Here is a 26,499-nt window from a genome sequence, read left to right as displayed (position 1 = left end):
CAGAAGGGTGGGAGGCATTGGGAACCATGAGGCTGGCTCATGCTACTCTGTTCAGGCAGTGGCTTTTCCTGGTTTGCAGGAAGCAGGAGACAAGTTATCAGTTGCTTCCTGGCATAGCGGGGATGTTCTGTCCAGCCCTGCTCGGCAGCTGCTCCTCGTGGGGCTGCTGGCTGGTGAGGCTCCTCCTCTCCGGTCTGATGATGAAGTTGAAGGCTGGAGTGAAGTGGTTTGGGCTGAAGCTTTGGTGATTTATAGGTGTGGCCATTTCCCTGTGGTTACTCTGCAGTATAAATACCCCCCCGCTGATGCTTGCTGCCCTCAGTAGTCATTGCACAGCCCTCAGTAGTCATTGCACAACTGTACCAGCTCTTGGATCCTTCCCTTTCTGTTATGGAAAACAATCCCATTCCAGGCACTTTCCATTTTCTTGTTATAAGTTAGGTTAAAAGGTAATGGTGTACCAAATTTCATGGTTCTCGCTCTTGTTTAGGAGGAGTTTGGACAAATGGACTCACGGCCACATGGATGCAAGTTTCTGAAGTGTATAGTAACATTTGTAGGCCTCCCAACTGCCTTTATCTGATTTCCCCTCACAGTTTTTAATGTATTACTCTCAAAGTGGTGCTGCAAGGATGGGGAAGAGTTATTTAATCCCTATTTTACAGACAGAGAGAGGCTAATAAGGTCAGAGGCCCAATCTGTGGGCCCAGAAGGGATTTGAACTCTTAAGTCTTAATTTAGGAGCCTAATCATGGGGCCATCATTCTACTGAGCTTCTGTATCTCTATGTACATCAGTTTTCCCATCTGCACAATGGCGCTAGTGACACTTCCTGCCTCTTGCTTTTTATCGCCTCTTCTTCAGTTGCACTCTTTGCAGGTCAGGGACATCTCTTCCTCTGTGTACTCCAGTGTGTAACACATTGGGGCCTGCTCTTAGCTGAAGTATTTTGGTGCTTCTGCAATAGACATAAAAAGATGGGTAGCCCATTTCCCATGAGAAATCCTACAAGCACGTATGTGTTTCTGAACAATGACTTGATGCAACATGAGCGTGTATGCTTGGTAGAATGGATATATGTGTCTATAGTGGAAAATGAAATATTTTCCTCTCTAGCTTGTCAAAGGTAGAGTTAAGAGAAGAGTAAACAAAGAAACAGACCAAAAAACCCCAGTAATTTTGCATATTATAAAATGGGCATGCAAGTAAAAATATTGCTCTAGGAGACAAGCCTTCACTGAGGCTACTGTAACAGCCAAAAGATTAGCTGTGGTCTCTGGTTTTGGAGCAGAGGGGTCATCCCAGCTTCCCACCAAGAGTGGGTGTGGGTGTGTGATTTACCTAGCATTTGTAACTTTTTTTTTTTTTTATAGCTGATGAATTCTTTATCCTAAACTAGCTCATTTTAAGGGCCACTAAGTACTGATAGTAGTTTTCATCCAAGTTGTTGGCTGGTTTGTTTGTCTGTTTGTTTGTTTTTCTTAGGGCTACTGTTGCTTTTTGGAAACCACAAGTGTTTGTCTCTGTCAGAGCGGGTCGTTTACCCACCAGCCTGGCTCCTTCAGGAAACCTTTTTAAATTGGAAAAAATAATGAGCGGACTAATTTGTGGGATTTATTTATTTATTTATTGTTGTGGAAGGAGCTGGCCTCCATCGAGGAGGAAAACTGGGTTGCGACTCAAATGGCCCTTTACTGCATTGCTGAGAAATACCGGCGCGTCAGGAGGATGCTGCTTCAATGATAAATATGCAACTTTCATGATTTTAATAATTAAAACTGCCCTTAAAAAGTTCCTTCTGTACGTGCTGTAGAGGAGGCCATGGCATTTTATCTTATCCTCTTGTGGATCCTTAAGGTTTTATGGGCACTTTAAAGCAGAAATAAAAATCCTTTTTAATACTGGGAAAGCAGATGTCTCGTTCTGCTGTCCCATTCCACCCAACTGTAGTTATTTTTCTCTTGCAGTTGTAACATCTGCATCATAGCTTTCCAATGCACTGCTGGAGAAGAAAGAAAACAACCCTCAAAGCACTGAGTCAAAAAAAGCCTCTTCTGCCCCGAAGCTCCTTTATACAGATGCAGGCTGGGCTTGCCTTTGAGGGCAGGCAGCCACAATGCTCTGCAGAACTTGAAGACATTACCATAGCAATCAAGACCCATACACAGGGGTGTATGCAAAAGGTGTGAGCTTCCCCCCAACCAATCATGTTCCGTTTTGCTCCCTTTCTCCCTGCTGAGCTGTGCAAGGGGAGCCAGTGGGGCATGAGGGGGAGCCCAAGGTACCCTGGGAGCTGTAGTTCCTTGGTCAGCTGCCTTCCTAGAGAACTGGCCCTAGAGCAAGGAAGGGACTGTTTCCCACCATGCTGTTAGTAACAGCAAACCCTGTTGCTAGCAACCTCAAATCTATTTCCTTATTACTACCCTATCTATAGCCTGAACCGAAATTCTGAAGATGAAGACTGAAATATTTTGGAATATTGTTTTTTATTTGCAATATTACAGCAAGATCCCAGAGGTAATTTCTATAAAACCTTTATTGCTGTATAAATTTTTAGTATGTTACAACAAAAGCATTTTAGCAATCACTGTTTCCACTGAAATTTTTCATTAACCTCTCTGTGGACAGCCATTGCATGAGCATTTGAACTCCATTATATTTACAAAAATCGCACATCACATTTACAAATAAAAATCACCCTCTCCTCCAAAAAGTCTTGTGTACAGACCTGCAATCTACCCCTTTGCCCCCACATTTTTGCAGAGGCAAAATGATTACTTCATTGTTAAGCTAAGAAGACCCAAAGCCTGATTCTCACATACTTCAGCAGCCCTGCAAGGCCCATAAATGGCCTTGTAGGAATATCCTCTTCATGGATGGACTCCCAGGCTCATACAGAATGGAACTACAAAATTTACATCAGTCCTACTGCTCTTGAAGCCGCAGATGGATGCTTCACTGGGGTCTGTTGCAGGACTAAAACTCAAGAGAGCTAGCTTTAATTTCTGATTTCCTGTGTGCCTTTGTATTAGCCACTTAACCTGCTTTGTACCTACCTTCTTCATCTGTAAAATGAAGATAGTAATTTCCTGTCTCTTCAGAATGAGGCTAAAATCCATTACTGAGGTACTTTGAGGCTTACATGGTGAGGGTCAGGTAGGAACCTAGAGAGATGTGGCCTTTCTTTGCTTCTTGGAAACTATTGTGGGTGGGCGAAAAGGTGTCACGCTTCCCTCACCCAACTACTTTTCTGAGACTGGGGCTTGTTAGCATAACAAAATCCAGAGACTGACAGTGAAAGCTTGTTCTGTAACGATAGAAAGGCAGAGCTATATTTTTAATATGAAACTCACAGATGAAATCTCCCAAAGAAATAGGAGATTTCTGCTTGGGAAATGTATTTTTTTTTATTATTGTTTTCTGACAGAAAACGTTCCCCATAGAAAATAAAAATTAGTTTGGAAAAATCAGTGCTATTTTGGAATCTACTTTCATCCAAACTTGATTTTTTGTTTGTTTAGCTTTTTTTGTTTTGGCGGGATGTTCTTTTATTTCTGAAGCTTCTTTGAGCTCATTTGCCTCATTGGCAACCAAGGAAGTCTTACGGTGTGAAGTTTATCAAGTCACCATATTGCATGATTTAGAAAAAACAAGGAGGAAAGAAATACTATTTATTTTCTTGCTGAGCGAGGAGAGTTTGACAAATAATTTGGGTTTTCAGCAAAAGCAAAAAACCCTCATTTTCCCCTGGTTGGATTTAACCGGTGGCTAATGACACTGGGAAGAACTCATGATTACACTATTCTGTGCTGTGGATTAGCTCTACCAGTGCACCCCAGTTTTAACCCACAAAAATCACCCCCATGCCTGCATTTCTAGTGCTGGGCTCCAGACAGTTCTGCCCATGCTTCTTGGTCTTGCCTGCAGGGCCCGTTTTTCATAGGCTCCCTCCACAACTCTGCCAACACCATTTATGTTCATTCCCTCTCTTCCCTCAATCCCAAACCAGAGCCCATTCTGCTATTCCAGTCTGTGCTTCGTTCTCTTGGTGCTCGTTCAGCACATACTGCTTTGGGGAGCAGGGACCTCCTGTTAAACACATGCCCCTTGTAAAGAGGATGCATTTTCAATAGTATGCTTTTATTGGTGACTTGTAGAGAATTCTCAAGTCACAGAGGGGTAGCAGTGTTTTGTCTGTATCCACAAAAACAACGAGAAGCCCTGTGGCATCTTATAGACTAACAGATTTCCACTACATGCGTGTCACGAAGCAGGTCTTTGGCCATGGAAGCTTATGCCCCAAAAAAATTCTGTTAGTCTATAAGGTGGCACAGGACTTCTCTCTTTTTTTCTTTTTTTCTTTTTTAAACGAAATTTTCAGAGACTGGTGGTGGACTAACCCAGGGGTGAGCAAACTTTTTACATCAGGCCTCTACTTTTCATCGCTGCAGTTAACAGCCTCCCCACAACCTGTATAATCCAAATTGATGGAAATTTTGGTTATGCTCGTATGGGAGGGGGAAAAAACCCCTCTTTTGGCATGTGTTTAAAAAAAGAAGTCTGTAGAAAGTACATTTTATTAAGTGGTCTACAAACATGAATACACAGGCATAAAAACAGTAAAATATTTTGATGAGATGGATGAGCCTGACACCCTGCAGCTGATTGTGCTGCACCCCCTTTATGAGCTCTCTCACCCTCCCCTAGGAGACCCCCGCCACACACACACATACTTTGTGCAACCCTGGACTAACCTATTGCATCAACTTACTTTCTCAGTGCTGCATTAGATCGCAGCAAAGAATATTAGGTCTCGTTCACTCCTTGTGTGTTTCTTTGCTTCTTGGAAATTATTGTGAGAGTCAGAAAGGTACTGTAGTTGGCTCTTGGAAACTCTACAGCTGAGACTGGGGATTGTGAAAATAACAAAATCCAGGGACTGAAAGAGAAAGTGGTGTTCTGTAAAGATGTGAAGGCAGAGCTTTTTTTTTTTTCCTAAGTATTAGACTCACTGATGAAATCTCTCAGAGAAATAGAACTGATGAAGCGAGTTTGCTTGGGGAATACGTATTTTTCATTGGCAATAGACTTACATCAGGGAGCTTTGGCTCATGATTAAAAAGTTTAGGGATAACTGCTCCCCTTAGATTCGCCTGTTTGAATTGGCAGTAAGTCAGTTTAAATCAGTGGAGTTACTTAGGATTTATGCTTCTGCTTGCGCTGTAAGGTATCACGGAGAAAATTTTTGAATCTATGATTAAAAATTTCAAGTGAGGATGGAACCTTGGTAAGCCGCTACAGTGGTTAATGACCCTCAACATTGGATCCTTTTGCTTGATTCCTATTGTGAATTTGTCTAGCTTCAAGGTCTAAACACTGGTTCTGTTGCAACTTTTTCCTTCTAGATTAAGATGTCTACTCTCAAATTTTCTTCCCATGAAGGTACTCACAGCGTGTAATAAAGTCTTACCTTCTTTCACCCAGGCTGTGATGTTCCATATGTCTTTTACAAAGACAAAAGTTAGAGTCAGATGTTCAGCTCTGTGGAGCTTTGCCAGTCGGCACTAGTTGAGGAACCATTGCTTAGGGTCCGTCCCTTTTAAGGACAGCATTTTAAACACATGCTTGTTTAAGTCCCCATGACTTTAAATAGCCTTCAGAAGGGTACTTAAGTGCTGTCCTGAATTAGGATCTTAGTGGAAGCAAATTAGCTAAAGGTTTGGTAGCAAAGATGTGGGGGGCAGTACAGACAATTTAACAACCTGTCCAAGCAGAAGGTCTCACTATTAAGGAAAATTCTCTGCAGCTCAGTACACAGCTGCAGAGGGGAGTGATGGCAGGTTGGGATGCTTCATTGCAAGAGGACTAAATATAAATCAGTGGTTAAACTACAACAGAAGTGAAATGAGGCTTCCTTCTCCCTGTTTATGATAGAACTTAGGCTTCAGATGGAAGGCTGGGACTATGATTATAAATGGTCCTACCATGATGTCATAAAAAATTATGCAGATTAAACCAGCTCTAGGTAAACATAATGAGGTTGATAATAACCATGCCTCTCCAGGTGTGGAAGATGGGAGAGGGAGGTACATGAAAGAGGACAGTCTGTGGTGACCAGTGGGGGCAGATGATTTTTAAAAGCCGTAATAAGGAAGTAAATCGGCATATCTCTCATATGGTAAGCAAAAGGTTGTGGTGCATGAAGAAAGAGGCAGGCAAATTATTCTGTTCAGAAGTCCGTGAAGGAGTCAATTGTCAAAGGAGGGACATTTTGGTGCAGGCTTTCGTCGGAAAGACTCATAGCTCTTTAGAAGCATTGACTGAGACTCATGGTATCATAGTGGTGGCTCCTTTTTATTGGTCCAGATTCTCAGCTAATGCAAATTCATGTACAGCCACAATATGCGTCAGACAGAAGGAACGCTCATGAAATTCACACCAAAGAAGGGCAACAGATGCCATGTAGCCCCGTAAATAGAATATTGAACTTTGACCTATGTTACTGGCTCTGTTACATGACCTGTGGGACAAGCTCCTCTTCTCTTTCTCTTTCTAAAAGAAAAAGCAGTCACATAGCACTTTAAAGACTATCAAAACAATGTATTAGGTGATGAACTTTCATGGGATAGACCCACTTCTTCAACTCATAGCCTTACCAGAATAGACTCAATAAATAAAGCACAGAGGTCCAAAAATTATCAGGGTTGCCATTCAGCAAAATTATCAAGGTTGGCATATCAGAAGAGCAGAGGGATGGGGGCAGGGGTGTGAGATGGGGAAGTTAAGACTTAGATAAAACATCAATGTATGTAAAAGTGTCTGTCACTCTTTCTCTTCCTGTTCTTTAGCTTGTAAACTCTTTTTGGGCAAGGAATGGCTCTGAGTTCGTACGGCACCCAGCAGGAGGCACAGATCTCATTTGTGTCTTTGTGCTAGAGTGGGGAGCTGGGGGTGACTAGTTCTGGAGGAGGGGTGGGGGATTGAGTTAGAGCAGGGGGTGGAACTGGAGGTGTGTGTTCTGGGGGAGGAGGAGGGCATTGGATTATATATATATAATATAAATATTGGGTGTGCTGTGAAATTTATAAGGAGTGCTGAGGTGTGCCACAAGGTGATAAAGGTTGCTGATCACTGTTCTAGGAAAGCCCAAGTTCACCCTCCAATGTGTTGGCCAAGGGGATGTCTGTTGTATGTATTCATACTAAGAGACAAGTCCCTGCTCCGAAGACTTAATACTAAGATTTAAATAAGCAAGATAGACACATGGTGGGAGGGACAACAAAAGTCCAGGAAAGAGAAGTGGCTTACCCAACAGGTCGTTCTTAGAGACAAGCACCGAATGCTGGTCATTCAGCTTCTAGTCAGTGTCCTCTCGATTGAACAAGACCTTTGCTAAAACAATGAGAAGCTCTGGAGCGCCTAGACGAGCAGATTTTTTTGGAGAATGCGCTTTCGTGGGCAAGACATGCTCCTGACAAAGAGGGTCTTTGCCCATGAAATCTCATGCTCCAAAAAAAATCTGTTAGTCTATAAGGCACCACAGGACTTCCCTTTTGTTTTTGTGGATGCAGACTAATATGACTACCCCTCTGATACTTGAGATCATATGCTCAATTTCTGGTCATCCTACCACCAAGTATGTCTCATGGCTTGTTGCTCATTTAATTCTCAAGTTAGCTCTGTCCCACATATTTGCTATGCTTTTACCTATACCCTTGAAATTTAATTGTATCTAAAGTAATGAATCATTGGCCTGATATTGTAGAAAGAGCTGTTTTATAAGAGGAAGAAGTGCCCCAGTAGGATTTCTTCATGAATCGTTTTTGTGTCCCATTTCCCTCCCTCTCCCTGTGTTAAGGGTCTTTGCTGCACCTTATATGTCACATTTGGGCCTTGGCAAGCTGAGAAATATTCAAGCCAGTGCTGTCCCATGGGGAGCTGGTGGGAACTGAGCCTTTTGGAAAATCTCACCCCAGTATGGCCTCTGGCTGCAGCTGGGAGGGGAAGATCTTTCCTTTGTGGAAAAATTTTTAACAAAAACACAAAAAGCATTTTTAAAATGTTGGTTAAAAAAAACTCCAAACACCCTGCAAAAAAATCCCTCTTTCTTTTGGTATTTTAGGAGAATTTTATGGATTTTTTTGTCAATGAAGACAGACTTCTCTGTGCACTCCTGCATTTGTAAGAGAGACTGTCTTCTGTCTAAAAGTCATTTTGCATCAAATAATGACAAAACAAAACCTTATCCAGGAATAATGGCTGATGTGGATGGGGTATTCCTGGACTGCACTTCAGTCCTCTGCCTTTCAATACAACATATGCAACAGGGCTTACGTAGCAGTGCAGCCTTCTCTCACCTAGACGCACTAAAAACACATCAGCTCTGGCTTGAGGGAGCCATTTTCAGGAGTTAGAGGCTCATTCCTTTGTCTACCCTCATGGCCTTTTCCATGTAACAGCAGGGAGTTTCATTTGAGGTAATGGAATTCCACAACGTGACCATGCCTGTCCAGAGGGATCCTCTGGAGGCACAGTTAGCGGCTGCTGTATCTCTTCTTTTGTTGCTTCCTGGGGAATGGTGGCAGAGCCCTCTCCTACGCTGTCAGGTACCTCCAAAGATCCAACCCAGTGACTTAGTGAAGTCTTGGGATTCTAATCCTATATCAACCCCCAAGCCATCCAGTTCCTACCCACAGTGCATTTTAATGATAATGGCTCTATTAAAACAAATCTGCTAAACTTTTGCTAGTAATATTACACAGGTGATTAGTATATGTGGGCTTTATCTGCACGCCGTTTGCATCTCTGTTACTGCCGTCTTTTCACTAGCTACATGGAGGAAAACAGTAATATTGCCAAAAGCTATAATTGCTTTTTGAAGATATTCCCTTTTGTTTCTTAGGCTTTTGATAAATCTGGCTACCTCATTGGAGTCACTGGTTGAATTGTAATATCTTTTATTGCAGTCCATCAATCAGATTTCATCATGTGCAGACCCTATTACTGATAATGCAGCTTTCTTTCAGTGAATGGTGTGAAAGAACAGTTTAAAAAAAATAAAAAAAAATTTGTTTGCTGGGGGGGTGTGGGGAAAAGGTTGATTTGTCCAAAGTATGACGGGCACAACAGAATATTTTGCAGACAGCAGGCGCTGTCTAGATTTTTTTTTTTTTTTTTAATTTAAAGAAAGGCCTGATCTCCAAAAGACAGATGATTAAAAATTATTTCATCTCCTTGAGTTGCTTTCATAAATACCAGTGTGCCTCCGATTCAGCAGCTGTTTTGAAATAAATGTTAAAATAGGATGTTTTGTATCATTATCATGCAATCTGAGAACACCCTGTCATCATCTCTGTGCCCCCTATAAAGTTGGGAATATGTTATAGAATTGCATTTAAAAACTGGATTAAATTGTCCAGTTGTATATTACAAGGCCAGTAATGAAATAAATGAATTTTGGATAGTGTTGTTTAAGCAGTGATTAACTGGCCAGCTAAGGAAATACACCAGTGTTGGAAACATTGTAAATGTAAAGTGGTTAATAATGTACAACAGGCATCTGGGGCCTGGTGGAAGGTAATTTAGCATATTGTACATTTTGAAATACAAGGAAACCAAAACAATAGCTCATGTCAGAGAAGGGTAAAAGCAGAAATGTTTATGAAATGGAAGATGAGGGGGAGAGGAATCATGACTCATGAGCAAGGAAATTTTTTGCCTGGTTTGAATTACATTAGTTTCTTCCTTTTTTGTGTGTAGAACAATTACATGAAAGTCTTGAGCCTATGAGCTTGTCCATTTGACATCAATATAAATGTCAGGAAACAAAGGAAGGGTCCCATGCAGAGCTTGTTGGAAAAATGCCTTTTATTTTTTGTGGTAAGCTTTAAAAAGTGGGGTTTTATAAATCAGAAATGGCTTTCAGTTTTTAATACAAACGCAGACTAACTTTTCTGATTTTGATGTTCATTGAAATGTGGAAAACTTAGACCAAACTCAAATGTTCATAGTGTCCAAAAAGCCATGTATCTTGGGGGGAGGAGGCTGTGTAGCAAAATAATTTCAGCTGCTTTTACTCTTTCATTTCTAGGATAAATTAATCACTGTTACCCCATTTATAAACCAATCCAACTCCATTGATTTACAAGAGTAGCAAAACAGAAGCAATGCAGTGGTCAACTAGGTCTCATGTTTACAAAATGTTGCCTGATAAAATTCACTCTTTTCTTGACCTAGATTTGCGTGGATTTCTGGACATCTGTACAAAGTGGAAATCCAATGTAGAAAATTCAAATTTCACCCACTGATTTTTTTTTTTTTTTTTTTTATGGTCAGCCATTTCCGTCTGATTCATCTATCACACTAGTGCAATCCTGGTCTCTGTGGAGATCTCCCTGATGTATGTCCACTTTACGTGAGGGAAGGATCAGGTCCCATGCATGTACATGGCAAGCTACTCAGCTGGGGTAAATGATCATAGTTCACTGGCTTCAACAGAGCTGTGCTGATCTGCAATAGCAGAGGATCTGCCTGATGAATTTCTTTTCATAATACTCTTCCCCAGTCCAGCTTATCTTCTCTAGGGTCAGAAATTCATCCAATTCTTCCTCTAGTATTGGGTGTCACTGCTTAATTGGGAGAATGGTCTAATGGTTAAAGTGAAGGTTGGTACTGAGGCAGGACTCATAATGTCTACTCCCAGCCCTGTGTACATTGGTGTAACTATTGTGGAAGCATTGGTGGAAATAACTCACTGAGAATAAGTCCTCCCTAGCTGGGGTAAGGGTGCTTAACTTTCCGTGTACAGAGTGCATCAGAGATGTGTCCCTTGTGTACTTCACTACATTCTCTGCTTCCTGCAGCTCAGTACAGTCGATGGAGTTATCAGCGTAAAGATGTTTCATACTGGGGACTTGTCTACACTAGAAAACACTTACTGTTATAGTTGAGTCAGTATCGCGGTACCAGCAACCTCTCTTAGTGGAGACGCAGCGTATACCAGCGGAAGAATTCTTTTGCTGGCATAGCTTTAACCAGTTCCCAGAACAGAATAAGCTACGCTCCCCCAAACAGTGTTTTGCCTGTGTAACTACATCTACACAAGAGCTTTAGCTGGCGCAACTCTGTTGGGTTGAGGTCTGAATTTTTTTCACCCCTCTAACACAGCTATGCCAGTAATATTTCCTGGTGTAAACCAGGCCTGGTATAGCTATTGCAGGGCAGAAAGAGGTATAATTATGTGGGTATAAGGCATCTTTCTATGTTTTGTTTTAAAGAAATTTTGTCAAAAATAGTTTCCTGGAGACTAAAGGCAACTGCTCACATCCTGAAAGTTCCTCCTTGTTGTATTTTACACACACTAACCACAAGAGACTATGGCCTGAACTTCTACCATTGTGTGCCATCAGTTTTAACAGGGATGGATGTCTAAATGGGTGGGAGTATTTTGTTCGTTTAGACACACAAGGTGATTGAATATTTTGGACCAGAAACTGGCATTTTGCTGCTGGAATACTTCCAGTAATTGGGTTGCACTGTCTTCTTCTTTTTTTTTTTTTAAACAAGATATTCGTGCACTGCTTTACCTCAGATATATCTAGATGAAGTCTGATTTCCATTCTGCCACTGTAAACCCAGAGTAACTCAAACTTGGAAGAGGTTGCATTCTTTCCATTTAAATAATTACCCTCCTGTTGTGTTAGAAACCAAAATCAAATAAAACAATGGTGAAGCTGCAGCCAGGAGAAGCAGGACAAGGAAGTGAAAGAGGATAAGTTAATTTAACTGTCCAGTTAGAACCAAGTAAAAACAGTAAAACACACTGCACTAATTATGAAATATATTATGATTTCTGTTTCACAAACTGTCAGTTTTCAATGTATGACTCTTTATCTGGGTGGCATCCCTTTGTTCTGTTTGGGAAAAGTTCTCTTTACAGCAGAGAATCGAGAATTTTTTTTTTTTAAGTTGTTGGCGATTAGAGAAATCATTATTTCTTTTTCATGGAGCATGTAGCACAGACAAATAACTAGGTGAAAAGGAATACTTTAATCCATCATTCCTCCACCAGCATTCTAAGACAGAGAAACTGACACATGAGGTTTTGAATATTGATTCCCTTGTATGAGCTGGTTTTCATAGTTTAAAAAAAAAAAAAGTGTTGTTAAGGTCGGTGAACATTCATCCTGACACATGGTGTCCATCCTGCTGTGGCAATTGCAGATTTGCTAGCCAGGATGTTTCATTTTCTCCAAAATTTTGTATCAACCCAACTTCCCCTTTTCCCTTCCTATGAGTCAACTTACAGCTATTCCTGAAAACGGCTTTAAATCACACAGATATTGGAGGTAAAACCTATTATGAATAGTCCACAAGGCTTCCCCATTAAGATATTGTATTTCACAAGGAAGGCCCCTCTTTCTAAAAAACAGCCCATCTGGAACACTTAAAAAACATGTCTCAGAGGCTATGCTAACAGAGCTAATGCCAGAAAGACTTTGATTTAATAATGATTCCAGTGTCCATGAACCAGATATTTAGATAGCATAAATTGGCATTCAAGTCATCAACAGGCTAGATAAGATGGCAAGTTGAGCTGTGAAATAAGAGCTGGAATGCCTCTGTCAGAGGCAGAAGAAATAAGAGATTCTCAGTTGGTTTAAACCAGAAATCAGTAAATCTATGCTGGTTTATCACAGCTGAAATGCAGTCCCAGTGTGTGCATCCATAATCTGTCCAGATGTGGGTCCTAGTTTCATTGTCATCCAAGTACTCATTTGTATGTGAAGTGGACACCTGTTCTCCCAGTATTTCTTCACACTGTGCACAGTCAACCTGTGGAACTCCTTGCCGTAGGATGCTGTGAAGGTCAATACTGTAACAGGATTAATAAAAGAACTAGATAAACTACTGGAGGGTAGCAGCAACGAAGGGTCCTGTGGCACCTTATAGACTAACAGAAAAGTTTTGAGCATGATGAAGTGAGTCTGTGCTCACGAAAGCTCATGCTCAAAACTTTTCTGTTAGTCTATAAGGTGCCATAGGACCCTTCGTTGCTGTTACGGATCCAGACTAACATGGCTACCCCTCCGATACTGGAGGGTAGGTCCATCAATGGCTATTAGGGATGGTGAGTATCTCTAGGCTGTGTTTGCCAATGGGTGGTGATTACCTATCCTGTTCATTCTTTCTGCGGCACCTGGTACTGCCTACTGTTGGAAGACAACTACTGGGCTAGATGCATCTTTGGTGTGACCCAGTACGACCATTCCCATGTAGGTATTGAACTTTGGTTGCCACTCGCTTCCAGACAGACAATTACTTTTAAAGTGCTGCTGCAATAAACTAACCTCTCCTCCTGCAAAGACGTTCAACATCTCTATTGCTTGATAATTACTCAACAAAGTTCTTGTTTTTGTTGCAGCAGAAACAACTGTTAATCACATGCTGAGCCAGGATTGTAATTTATGCCAATCCAGTATAGTGCTCTGAAAACTTAATACACCAGCCCCAAATCCAACTTCATGCCTCTATCATAAGTCTTGTTCTTCTAGGGCATGAAATGGAAGGAGATTTTTGGAATGAGAGTAACAATAGTACTGTGCTCCCAGATGTGGTGGTACGGCACTCTTGGTGTAGAAGTAACCTGAAAATGGGGGCAATGCAGATTTTCTAGGAGAAACATTGGCCAGCACCAAAGACATGAAGGGGTTGGAGGAAAGTGGGTGTGTAACTTGACCTCATGATGAGTGTAGTATAGAATGAACCTTTGTAGTCCAGTATCAGAGGGGTAGCCTGTTCGTCTGTGTCCACACAAAAATGAAATCCAGTGGCACCAGAGTAGAAAGGTTCAACCTGTAGTGCTCAGATGCTTTAGTGATGGTTCTTACACCCTGACCAGGCTAGCTGGCTAGAATTAAAGGATAAAATGGAGGCTTAGATGAACGGTGGGCGAAGTTCCCTGTAACCTTTCCCATGGTGTGCAGAATAAATTTTAGGTGGACTGAGGCTTGTGCAAGTATGCATCACACTTAGCAAAAACATAAAGCTGTGGGCACTCTGCTAATCAGCTGGGAGGCCCGGCAATCTCTCCTGAGGGGCTGCACAAGTGCACACCTTACAGAGGCCACTAATAGAGGGCGGGTATTATATATCTCTATAGCTAGGATAAAGTCAGAGTGGTTGGCAATAGAAAATATCAAGCACACTGATACTAAGAGACTAGTCCCCTGAATAAGGGGCAAGTAGAGTGAGGATTTGCAAAAGCAGGCTTATTTACAAACACCTTCTGAATAAAACTCCAGTAGTTAAAAGGGAAAAGTGTCTGCCTATCTATCCATCCTATTTCCAGGTGCCTGAGGAAGGGAAAGACAGACTGCTCTCGCCTATGTACAAAAACAACAAGAAGTCCTGTGGCACCTTACAGACTAACATATTTTGGAGTATAAGCTTTCATGGGCAAAGACCAGCTTCATTAGAAACATGAATGTTGCGGGGGGAGGTTTCAGAGGGTTTTCTTCTCAAAGCCACCTACTCATGCATCCGAATAAGAGGGTCTTTGCCCACAAAAAGTTTATGCTCCAAAGTATCTGTTAGTCTGTAAGGTGCCATGGGACGACTTGTTGTTTTTGAAGATACAGACTAACTCGGCTACCTCTCTTCTCCTATGTACTTCTCTTAACAACTGTAGTACTGAAGGTGTGATCCTTCAGTGCATTTATAGTTGAGACATCCCGCTCTGTCACTGATATAGATGGATAACTCAGTTCTGCATAGCTGTGAAACAAATTAAAAATATCTGTTCGTCTATTTGCCAACAGAATGGCTGGGTATTATTGAGCATGTCACACAACCATTGAAAAGGGGCTTGCCCCAGATGGTTCATCATAAAACATCTAGTGGCTGAGATGTTGCATTATCACTTGATATTCTTTATTGCAAAGTATAGCATGGCAGAAGCTGGTCTGAAAGGGTTCATAAAGTTAGCGTGATAAATGAGAAGAGGAAACATGAATGGAGTGCTGAAAAAACTGCCGCAGCATCCTAGGTACCAAGGAAAGATATTTCAATTTTCATCCACTTAACGCTGGTGATGGGCCTTGTCTGCAGACCTTTGAGTTCTGAATCCTTAACAGCTTCTTCTGGCCAGAAGGGAAACACTAGCCAAGACAGTGACAGCTGAAACAGGAGGCTCATAAAAACAACTAAAAGGTCAGGAAATGGGACTGTAGGGCTGGATTCTCAGTTGATGTTATGTTCAGTGGAACTGCACTGATATACCCTCTGGGAGAATCCAGCACCATCATCTTTAAGGTTTAATTCACTCCATGCTTTCCAATTCATTTTGCATTGTCCTGTAGAATTTCTCAGCAAGGCTGTTATAATAGCTGCTGGGACACAGTGCGACAGGTGATACCCTCTCTTGTTCAGCATGTAGATTACATGGATTGCTGAGGGCAGGCAAAGAAGAACAAGCAATCGGAGTGAGTGTTTAAAGTAGTTTTGATAAAATGCTGTGGGAAAGAACATGGTTTTTTTTGCTTTCTTTTCCCTCTGAAAGCATGAACCCTGAGTAAATCAGGTGCTTCTGTGAATACATGACAAGTACAGTTAGAACAATTACAAATCATTCAGCAGCAGCTAATGCTGCGCTTAGTTTCTTGTGTTCCTAGAAAATATGTACACATACACATCCCTTCTGTCTCACAGTGAGAATTCAATTGCATAATAATCATAGAACACTGGAACTGAAAGGGACCTCGAGAGGTCACGTCCAGTCCGCTGCTCTCATGGTTTCCTGCTTCATTTAAACTATTCCAGTGCACGTTAGTGCCTTCAAAGGTGAGGGAATAATTGTGGGGGTGAATGTTGCGATAAGCACAGCTGGGGATTGACGTGAACCTATGCAGTATCCTGCTCGCTCCATTCCCATTGAGCATGAGGCCTCATGGATCTGGAGGGCATGAGAGAGAGTCATTCCTGAATAGCACAAACAGGAGGATTCAACCAACCTGTTACAATTCCTCTCACCAGCAGAGGTTGGGATTAGTTCTGACCTGCATTATTCCCATAACTGTAGCATCTAGAGGTTCCAGCCATCATGAAAGGCCCATTCTGCAAACTTGTCACAGGATATAGTCCCCATACCAAAGAGCTTATCACCAAAATGTATATGTCAAGGGCACAAGGGAAAACAAGAAACACAAGATGTGAAAATGATCTTCCCAATTCCCACAGAAAATGCAGGGCAGAGCTGGGAACAGATGCCTGCTTTTTGGCACCAATCCGATGCCTTTACTGTAATCAAGCCTGCAACCTCTCTAGTTTTTGCAGGCCTCCCACAGTCTGCCACTGATCTCAGTCCACTTCCTGGGAGCAGGAGCTCTGAATAGCAGTGTTTCTCACTAGCTTTGCCCAGGCAAGAATATGCACACAAGGAACTAGGGCAAAAGTGAATCTGACTCCACTTTGTGCAACTAGGAGCACTTTTTGTTTTGCTCTGGGAATATCAGGGTGAAACTGATTCAACTCTGAGAAGTTGAGTTAAAACCTGGTGGTAGGAAGTGGCGAAAGGAGGGCCTGATGCCCTAGGGGTTAAAGAAAGCCTGTGGGCCCAGCTAGCCCCACCCTACTATACCTGCAACCAATGCCCGTCCTGGAGGGAAGAGAAGGAAGGAGCCTGGCTCACTTTGGGACTGACTTGCAAGGAGCCTAGTTAAGCACTGTCAGGATACGGATTATGGCCTGACTGCTCAGCAGGCAGGGGAGCAAGTAAGCCCCCACCCTACCTCTCTGGGAAATGACGGGGTTGGCAGGTGGGGGAAACTGAGGGGAATCTGGCCTCTTGGGGCCATGTCTCAAACTTAAGGACTTCACTGGGGAATGTTTTGGAGTTTCTGAACCAGCAGCATGGGGGCCTGAGCACCCCCCTCCCTTTCTGCCTGCTTAATCAGTGACCCAGCCTCTTGGCTAGTCAGCCACCAGGAACCTGGCTATACCTGGGTAGGAAACCTAGCTTAGCTGAACAAAGACAATCTGCCCTATCTGTCTAAGCATGAGTAGCCCAACTGAAAAACAAAACTAATAATCTTTCCTTTCTTCTATCCTTCATCTGTCTGGTCTGTTTAGCTCATCAGCTGTGCTGGGAAAGTGAACAACTGTGTCTCTCTATGTGAATGTACAGCACCTAGCACAATGGGGCTGTGATCTTCCTTGAGACCCCTCAGCACAGCGGTGATTGAAAGAATAACAAGGCCTGGCTGTGGGGGATGTAATATTGGAACTTTTTCTGTTGTAGTGGGACCAATGTCCCCACTACTGCCTGGAAGGAGTTAAAAGCAGCCTGGAGGGAGCTTGTGCACTTCCACCAGTCAATGAGTGGAGGGATCCTGGGGGGAGCCAATCATGGGGTTGCTTGCTGGAGCATCCTTGCATATAAGGAGCTGTGCCAGCAGAGCTGGTCATTTGGGTCCTGGCCAGGGAAGGTGCAGGACCAGCTCCCAGACAGAGCTAGCACCTTAAATAGGGCAGTGCTGGGCAGGATAAGGGGATCTTGGGGAAGGTTCCAGCCTGACTCCTTTTGGACTGTGGGTCCTAAGGTAGAGGCCCGGAAGGTCCACAGTATCCCAGGGGAAGTGACCCAGGGAGAAAGGCAATGAATTGGGGTGACTAGATTGATGAGGCCTGAGTGACTGAGCTGTGGGGCCTAAACTTAAAGGATTAGGCCCCTGGGCCTGACTGAGGGGCTGACTATGGTGTGCAGGGCTACTAACGGGGGAGAGCCACTATGGGGTGCAACCCCTTGGAAGATAAGCAACACAGAAGGCGACATCACATCCATGCAGAGCTGTGAGGGCCAAATAAGGCACACTGCTTAAAATGGGGCTATTTACAGCCCAAGCTTTGGGGTTCTCCACTGTAGGGCTCACTAAATAATTGGTGAATTATGTGCTTTCAACAGGCACACCCCTTGGCACCTGATGTGGTGCAAACATAAAACAGTGGTTGCAACAGTATTTTGCCTGTTCATCTTAAAATCCAATAATGTCACAGAGGGTTGACAGCCTCTAAATGCTGTGTGACAGCACCCATTCTGCGTAACTGTCTGTTGCAGAGCCAAAAGATCCAACACAAAACAAATATGGATTTTCTTGCTGTTCTCGGCTGAGAAAAAGATGTAGAGAAACTAGGGAAAGTCCAGAGAAGAGCAGCTAGAATGCTCAAAGGTCTAGAGAACATAACATAGGAGAGGTGACTGCAAGAACTGAGTTTGTTCAGCTTCGAAAAGGAAAGACTGAGAGGTGGCACGATAAATTTTCAAGTACCGAAAAGGGTCTTACAAGAGGGAAGAAGTGTTATTCTCCTTCACCTCTTAGGGTCGGACAAGAAGCAATGGGCTTAAATTGCAGCAAGGGAGGTTTAGGTTGTACATTAGGAAAAACTTCTTAACTCTCAGGGTGGTTAAGCATTGGAATAAATTACCTAGGGAGGTTGTGGAATCTCCATCATTGGAGATATTTAAGAGCAGGTTAAATAAACATCTCTCAGGGATGATCTAGACAGTGCTTGGTCCTGCTATGAGTGCAGGGGACTGGACTTGATGACCTCTCGAGGTCCCTTCCAGTTCTAGTATTCTACGATTCTATTCCATGACCTCCTTCCTGTTCCTTATGGCTACACGGGTGAGAAAGATCCCTTATATTTATGCTGTTATTACGTGGAACTGCAGTACGGCAAAGGCTGTGAATCACACGGCTAACCTGATGCAGGGACTTTGGATCAGGATCCCAGCCAAGTAAAGACTAATAACTTCGTCTAATGCAGAATATTTGCTCTGATCTCAGCATGCTAGACATCCCATTGCTCCTGGAGTTATATCAGGCAATGTTTGTTGCTTCTGCTGCTGCTTTATTGTGAATATTTTTGATTCCTACTTCCCTTTTTTAAAAGTTCACTTTTAGCAACGTGCCATCCTGAAAATCTCTGTCTTCAGGCTTAAAATAAACAAACAGTATGGAGGTAATTCTGAATGAACCGAGAGAACTCATTATCAGTGATATTGTTGCCCATGGGACTTGACTTCCTGGAAACATTGGGGTTGTTTGTTTCTTTCTGGTTGTGTTTTTTCCTCCCTTTTAATGAGATCACCTCAAATCCAGTAAGTGAGGATTATTTACTAGATGCAGGACATCAGGATGAATGGATTTTTTGGCTAACCTTTTTCTTTGTCTGAAAATGGGATGCATTCGGACTCCTGCTGCCTAGTTTACATAACTGGTGCAGAGGTGAAACAAGGAAGGAAACCAACTATTTTAATTTATTTGAGGAAATGGCAGATGACATAGCTAAGCTTATACAGCTGAATTCTCCATTGATGTAAACTCTCACAGGTCCATAATATTTCACGTTTGCTTAATCCCATAAAGGTAACCTTAGTCATTACTGCAAATGCTTAATAACTGCACTGCAAAGTGCTTTGAGATACCTGGACTGAGAATGGTGCTGTAGAAATAAAACATATATGGTTTTCTTCCTCACTCTCTGCTGGGTGTATACGCTACCTGAGGATCTGGCCTATATTTTGGTCCTTGGCATTTGGCTGTTTTCCTGCTTAAACATCAGTTCCTTAGACGCTAGTCCTGTGAAGGCATTAATGTGGAAACTGCTTTGGAATTCTGCACTGCAAATTTGAAGAAGCAGGGAGGCAGTCTAGACCTGTTGGAATCACCACTGTTGGAGCTAGCTGCACAGATGTATCTACGAGTCAATAAACACTAGGGTTACCATATTTGAACTTTCAAAAATGAAGACATCCTGTAGAGGGATTACATCTGTATTGGTGTCTACCAACTTGCACTATATTAGGGTACTATGTCTACTATATCATGTTAATACAACATGAGTTGTTAGATACTGTTACAGATACATTCCCTCTCTGGGGTGTCCTCTTTTTGAAGGTTCAGTTATGGTAACCTTCATAAAGACTGTCTGTTATTGTTACCTGTGTTCCAGCAGGGAGAGTAGTCCTAGAGTTCAAGGACTCCTAGCTTCTGTTCTCAGCTGTTGTGTAACTGTAATGCTGATAGGTGGAACGAAACCTGGGACCTCTGGAGCTTAGTGCATGAACCTCTACTGCATGAGCTCAAAGCCAGTGGGCTCTCAGCTAAGGCTGTAGAGAAAGAAGAATGACTCTTCTCTCTATAAGGGGACTAAGTGCCACTACATGGGACAGGGAACCACACCCAGTAGGCGTTGGTGTTGACTGAAACATTTCATGAATTTGTGTCAGATTTGCTGAGTTTTGTATGGGAGGATGAAGGGAGGAACCGAAAGCAACAGGGAATTTTATTAAAAAAAAAAAAAAAAAGTACGTTCTGTTCTGATGCTTTCAGAATGAAAATTTTCACTTTGTTATTCAAAAATACTCTTTTCTGAGTTTCTTTTCTAAAATTAAACTTTTTTTTAAAGAAATCAAAATGTTTTGTTTTAGGTCAAATGTAAAATGCTTTGTCAATCGAGTATTTTGGTTCTCTGTTGTTTTTAAAAATGTTTGCAGGACAGCCAGCCAACAATAAAATCCACTGGATGCCTAAGCTGTAATTACGATCCTTAATTTACAAATAGTGCTTTTTAGACATAAAGAAGCCAAGTGACTCTACCAGGGCTATAGAAAGTTAGTAGCGAAGCCAGAAGAAAGAAGCAAGGAGTACTGACACACAGCTTTCTCCAACAAACATTTCTTCCTATGAACTGCCTGGCCAACTTCTGTTTGTTTGTACAACATGCAGCTCAGGAGCTGCATCTGCATGCTCATAAGAGGAAGCTAATTCTGAATATGTAATTGAGCCAAACTCCCAAAAGTACTTGGGTAGATTTTTCAAGTGCCAAACACACCTGTAAATGGACGCATAAGCACCATTGTTCAGAATGCAGCAGCTTCTGTTGTAATATTGATGACCAGATCTGCAATAGTGCTCACGTAATTGGAACATTGTAGTCCCTAGCTCTTATGTTGCATTTTCTTCATTAGATCTCAAAGCTCTGTACCAAGAGAGCAGCACCATTACCACCCATCTTACAGATGGGACTGGGGAAACTGAGGCACGGAGTAGCTGGACTTTGCTGCAATGCCTGGAAACTCCCAGCAAGTCAGTGATAAGACCCAGGCTTCCCGAGTTCTAATCCAATGCTCGCCCTGCTAGGATATGCTTTATTTAGGTGACTGAAAGGGAGCTGATTTATTCTGAAAAAATTTGGGCCCCTTTATGGGCTTGTCAACACTGGGTTGTTTTTCAGAAAAACACCTTTTTTTCTGGGGGAGGAGTAGGGAGAGGATGGGCAGGGAGGAAAAGGGAAAGCCCAAAGTGTTCGTGCAGCGAAGTAGGATAATTCACGATAAGAGGGCTTCTCCCTCAAAATAATTACTCCAGCTTTGTGAACATCTTTTAACAATTTCTCCCTCTGTTTCAAGGTTGAAAAGGAATGTGTGTGAAGAAACTACAGCTGTTATTGGCTCCTGTGAGGGCTCCTTTTGCAATGCTGTGGCTGTAAATGAGAACAGTCGGTTCTGCAATGTTTTGGTGCCATCACTGCAATTTTCTGACATTACCTTTTTAGACATTAGAACATCAAAATAAGTAAAGTTGAAAAAAAGTTAGAAGTAGCCTATGGGTGCTGAGCCCTCTTAAAATTCTCCCCCTGGGGCCAGACCCATAGGTAACTCAGCTCATCTTCACTGGCTTCAAAGTCAAATGCCCCATCGGAGAGAATTCTTCCTCTATTTGTTTGACAACTTTTCGGTTGCAGATGATACCGTAAGAGGCTATTAATGCAGGTAAAACACTTTGGAATCAGCACATGAAAAATATTGTATAAATATAAAGCACTTTTATGTGTGTGAGGTCTCTTGGCTTAAATTATAATCCTTTTTTGGTGTAATTTAACATGAATAATAGCCTAGAGGGCTGTGAGGCAGAAATAATACTTTATAACCTCCTTATATGTGATTTGCCAGAAAAATTACAATAAATAAAAAGGTGTTTAAAAACCTACCTTCCATTTAAAAGACAGACACATTTAATATCAAATTATTTCTTTTATGAATAATAGGCAAAGACAGTGGAGAACAATACAATGTGGCTGCTTTTTCCAGCATGGTGTTTGGTCCACCTCTCTCCCAAGGCAGTCTGCCAAGCAATTATGAAGCATTTGGAAATAATGACTAAATTTTGTGATAATGCATTGACTGTGTTAGACAGACGTTATGGTCCAGATGCTGCACTGGCTCAAATCAGCATATCTTCATTGAAGGAATAACTGGGGAGAGGGTCTGAAGCTAGATGCATTAATGGAATGTTGTGGCATGGGCAACCTGCAGACCCTGTCCTTGCTTTTCCAAGCCTGGAAGAGCAGGATGGGGGGCTGCAGGATAGAACGAAGCAGTGTCCGAACAATGAGAAGGGGTGGGGTGTGCAGGGGGGAGGGGGAGGAGGACTAGGATGGCAGTAGATGTTGCACGCCTGCATTGAGATGCCTAGGTAGTGCTGCCTGAGTGATGCTAGCTCAGCACTCTCCCAATGAGTGTTTGATCTTATGATGCAATCCTGCAAGGTGCTGAGCTCCCACTGAAGTCAGTGAGAACAGAAGGCACCTGCTGTATCAAGCCTTTGCCTTCATGAGCACTAGAGTCACTGTTTAAATAAGATTTAAAACAGTCTTTAGTGCAATCTGTCATGTTCTGATATATACAAACAAAAGCGCTTGGGGAAAATTAGAGGGAAAAGCCATAAACCAAAACAATGACTAATGGTGCTTTACTCAGTCTGTGGATACTGGCATGATTATTCCTCCCCCAATGATCTAAAGAGATTTTTTTTTTCAAACCCTAATGTGGGTGGGGCCCAAAAAGATGAGAAACTTTGCAGTGCAAGAGAGATACTGATGTGCCCTCCCCGTGTGTGTGTTGTACCACGATTCTTGAACATCAATGACTTGACTAAAATGGAACAGGGGGGTTAAGCCACCTTTTGGTTTTAGTATCAGAGGAGTAGCTGTGTCAGTCTGTATCTGCAAAATCATCTGACAAAGAGGGTCTTTGCTCACAAAAGCTTATGTTCCAAAAAATCTGTTAGTCTACAGGGTACCACAGGACATCTCATTGCCTTTGGTTTTAGGTGTGCAAACCCCAAATCCTCTCTCCTCTTCATAGCTCGGGTGCCCAACTTCTGTAAACCAGTGTAGCTCTACTGAAGTCAATGTCCCAGGTGGAGACCCATGCGCATCAATGGAGTTATGTCATGGGTTTTTGGCCAGGCCATGATTTCCAGCTTTGGCATTGCACTTCTCTTTCCCATGTCCTTTTTTAAAAAAATATCACCATCATTTTTTGGTCACCCTTATTGACAGCCCCTTTTTTCATTTGTTTTAGATGCACAAGTGACTTCCCGGCTGTCCTAAAGTAAGGCTGTGTTTCAAACAGCGCTCTGCTTTCCACGCAGGCTGGGTTTTATAATTGCTAATCCAGCTTAATGGACAAATGTGTCCCTTTGGATCTCAAGTGTTTGATATTCGCTTCTCTTGCTGATGCATGGCAGCAACTTCCCAATCACAGGGTAAGAGGCCACTAATAATGTATTATGATTTCATATATTTTTATTATCAGTAAAGGAAAGCTGATTAGCAAATTGGCAAGTGGTGGAGAGTACCCGACACAGTGATTTGAGGGACTGGGCAGATGGGAAAACCTGAGCTAACTACATTTATTCACTCTGGGGGTGGCAGCCAATAGAAGGATTTAAGTGGTGCACAGACCTTGTGTGAACAGGAATCAGTTTCACCATAGAGGTAAAAGATACCACACTTGGGTGCCAGTGGATTGTTCAGGTTGTGAAGCTAGTTTCTGAGCTCTGGCCTGGGCCCCAGGTCAGAAAAGTTGGTGGGATGTTCAAAAAGTGTCCATGTGGCTTAAAAACACAAATCCCACAGGCTTGTGCTCCTCCTAAGGTGTGTTTGGGCATCTTTGAAAATCCCACTGAGTGTCTCCGTTCAGGAAGATCACTTAAGCAAGTGCTTCATGTTAAGAAAGTTCTTAAATACTTTCCAGAGTAGGATCCTAGCCCAGGCACAATATTCCCTCTGACCTTTTCTATCCATGTGTGGATTTTTTCCGTTCCTGTGTGGAATAAATGTTATGTGTATTGAGATGTGTGAATGTGCACCACAAGCAGAAGTAAAATCTAGCTGGGGGCTCTGCTAATTAGCTAGGTGGCATTTGATTCTTTCCTGAGTGGCTGCACAAGCCCAAAGATTAGAGGAAACACTGACCCAGGAGCTGTATGTGGTAGGGATAACTTCTTTGTTACTTGCCCATAGAATGCTAGTTGATAGGACCTTAGTTTAAAATCTGCTCTATTTTGTTAGTGTGTTGCTGAAGATTCTAAAACCACATCTCTAAAAAAAAAAATCCTTGACCCTCCTGGGAGGCTGTTGGGCCTAGGGGCACCAGGTTAATATTACTGTGTAGGAGAGCCCCATAAAACCTAAGGATGACCCTGCGTAGCTGCACATGCATCAGGGAAGATGCAGTCAGGCCAGGCAACCTGGTCTATAGGAGAGAATGGTGGCTTCGGGTTTCCAAACTACAGCTCCCACAAGGCAATGCAGCATAGTGGAGAAATGTAATTTAATTTTGAGTTGCATCAAAAGAAAGCATTTTCCATCTGGGAATACTGAAAAGTTTTGTTTCAGTTGAAAATACCACAACAAAATGTTTCACTGTTTAAAAAAGAGTCTGTTTGGAAACTGTTTCGTTCCATGAACATAGGATAAGTCAATTTTGATCCCATGTGGGGCAAAAACCAATTTTGAAATTACAGAATTTCCCATGAGATAGAAATTCTGATCCTTCCTCAGCTGAAAAAATGACACTTTTCACAATGCCACTGCATCTTTGTGCGAAGACCAGGCTTGATGGAGACTGCCAGCCCAGAAAAGCTTTGTGTCTCCTATCCACTTCGCCTGGGGTTCTTTGCAGGACTGTCACCTGTGTACTGGGAAGGTGGGAGACCTTTTGCACAAAGCTGAAGGAGACCACATGACAAGGGAGCAGTGCATGAGCAACATAGTGTAATCCACCCATGAGACATGGCAGGCAGATTGTGGCTAAACCTACTCTGAAGAGACTGGATAAATCATACCCCATAATAGCTGTGGAGCAGACAGTGGTATTTGCCCATGCAAAGCAGGCTGCTGTCTATACAGAAGATGTAAACTTGTGAAATTGCTCTTTAAATCGGTGAATCCTTGATTTCAGAGGCCCTTTGAAAATCTGACCTTTAAATTTCCATCCTGACCGGCTTGTTACATCTCTACTGGAAATCTATTCATCCCAGGCCACCACACTAGAGAATTAAACAGGTTTGAGTCCCCACCTTCAGATGCAAGTGAATTATTTGCTGAGTTTTTCACAGCCAGGACCCTAGAAAACAGTAAATCTGAAAGAAAATCTGGGTTTAAATCATTAAAAGCATTAAAAACGACCTTTACCTGCTGCAAACATAATCCATTCATAATGCGTTTTGTACTGGAGAGATAATGGGGCTCTTTCACCTGAGGATTAAGGTATTGTGGGAACTCTGAGTTGCCAATTCACTGAGAAAATGGTTTTTAATCACAGGTGGGACCATTTATATATAAAAAAGACTTAAAACACGCAGGCAGCTTTAACAATGTTCTTGTTATATTTACTTTTCCAGAATAAAAGCTTTATGTAAAAGACATTGAAGAAAGTTTAACTCTTTGCCTCAAGCCTTTGGAGATATCGAATGTGCAGGGTAAGTGTGACAGTGCAATGAAATCTTCATTGCTCTACAGGGACATGTTTAAGGGTCTCATGTGATGTCAGTCTGCAGAGAGAATTTCATAAATTTGCCCTGTCTGTGAATACTGGATTGTTATTCTAGGGTTGGTCATGAGTTTGTAGATAACTCTCTCTGTCCCTCTCTAGTTGTACTTGTTGAAAATTTTGAACAAAATATTTTCACAGCAGAAAGAGGCATTTTGTTGAGATAGAAACATTTCGTGCAAAAAAGCTGAAAAGGCAAAATCTGTGCAAAGCATTTCGTTTAGGGTTGAGACAACAGTTAATCTCTGCATTTTCCCTGTGCCATCACAGCATCTCATGGGAGTTGTAGTTCTGGGTCATCCGTATCACCAATGTCGTCTTCTGCCAGAGCAGCTGTGGCTCGTGGTGTGAATCCTGTGTTGCACAGTAGTGACTCCATGACTGGGAGAGGCTGCTGTGCATGCTGGGACATGTACTTTGGCTGTGCAATAGGGCCTACAGGGAAGAATGGGGGCATGAGGTAGAATTAACTACTAGTCCCAGGAGGCATCTCACATGGATGGAGAGATTAGTGCTTACCCAATCCAAGATGAAATATTTTGTTGTTTCCAAAGTGAAATATTTCAGAACTTTTCGTGGCATTAAAAGTTTTGATATTT

Source organism: Carettochelys insculpta, chromosome 24, assembly GCF_033958435.1.
Source record: "Carettochelys insculpta isolate YL-2023 chromosome 24, ASM3395843v1, whole genome shotgun sequence".
Classification (NCBI taxonomy): Eukaryota; Metazoa; Chordata; order Testudines; family Carettochelyidae; genus Carettochelys; species Carettochelys insculpta.
The sequence above is the reverse complement of the archived record's forward strand: the minus strand, read 5'-3'. Positions refer to the sequence as shown.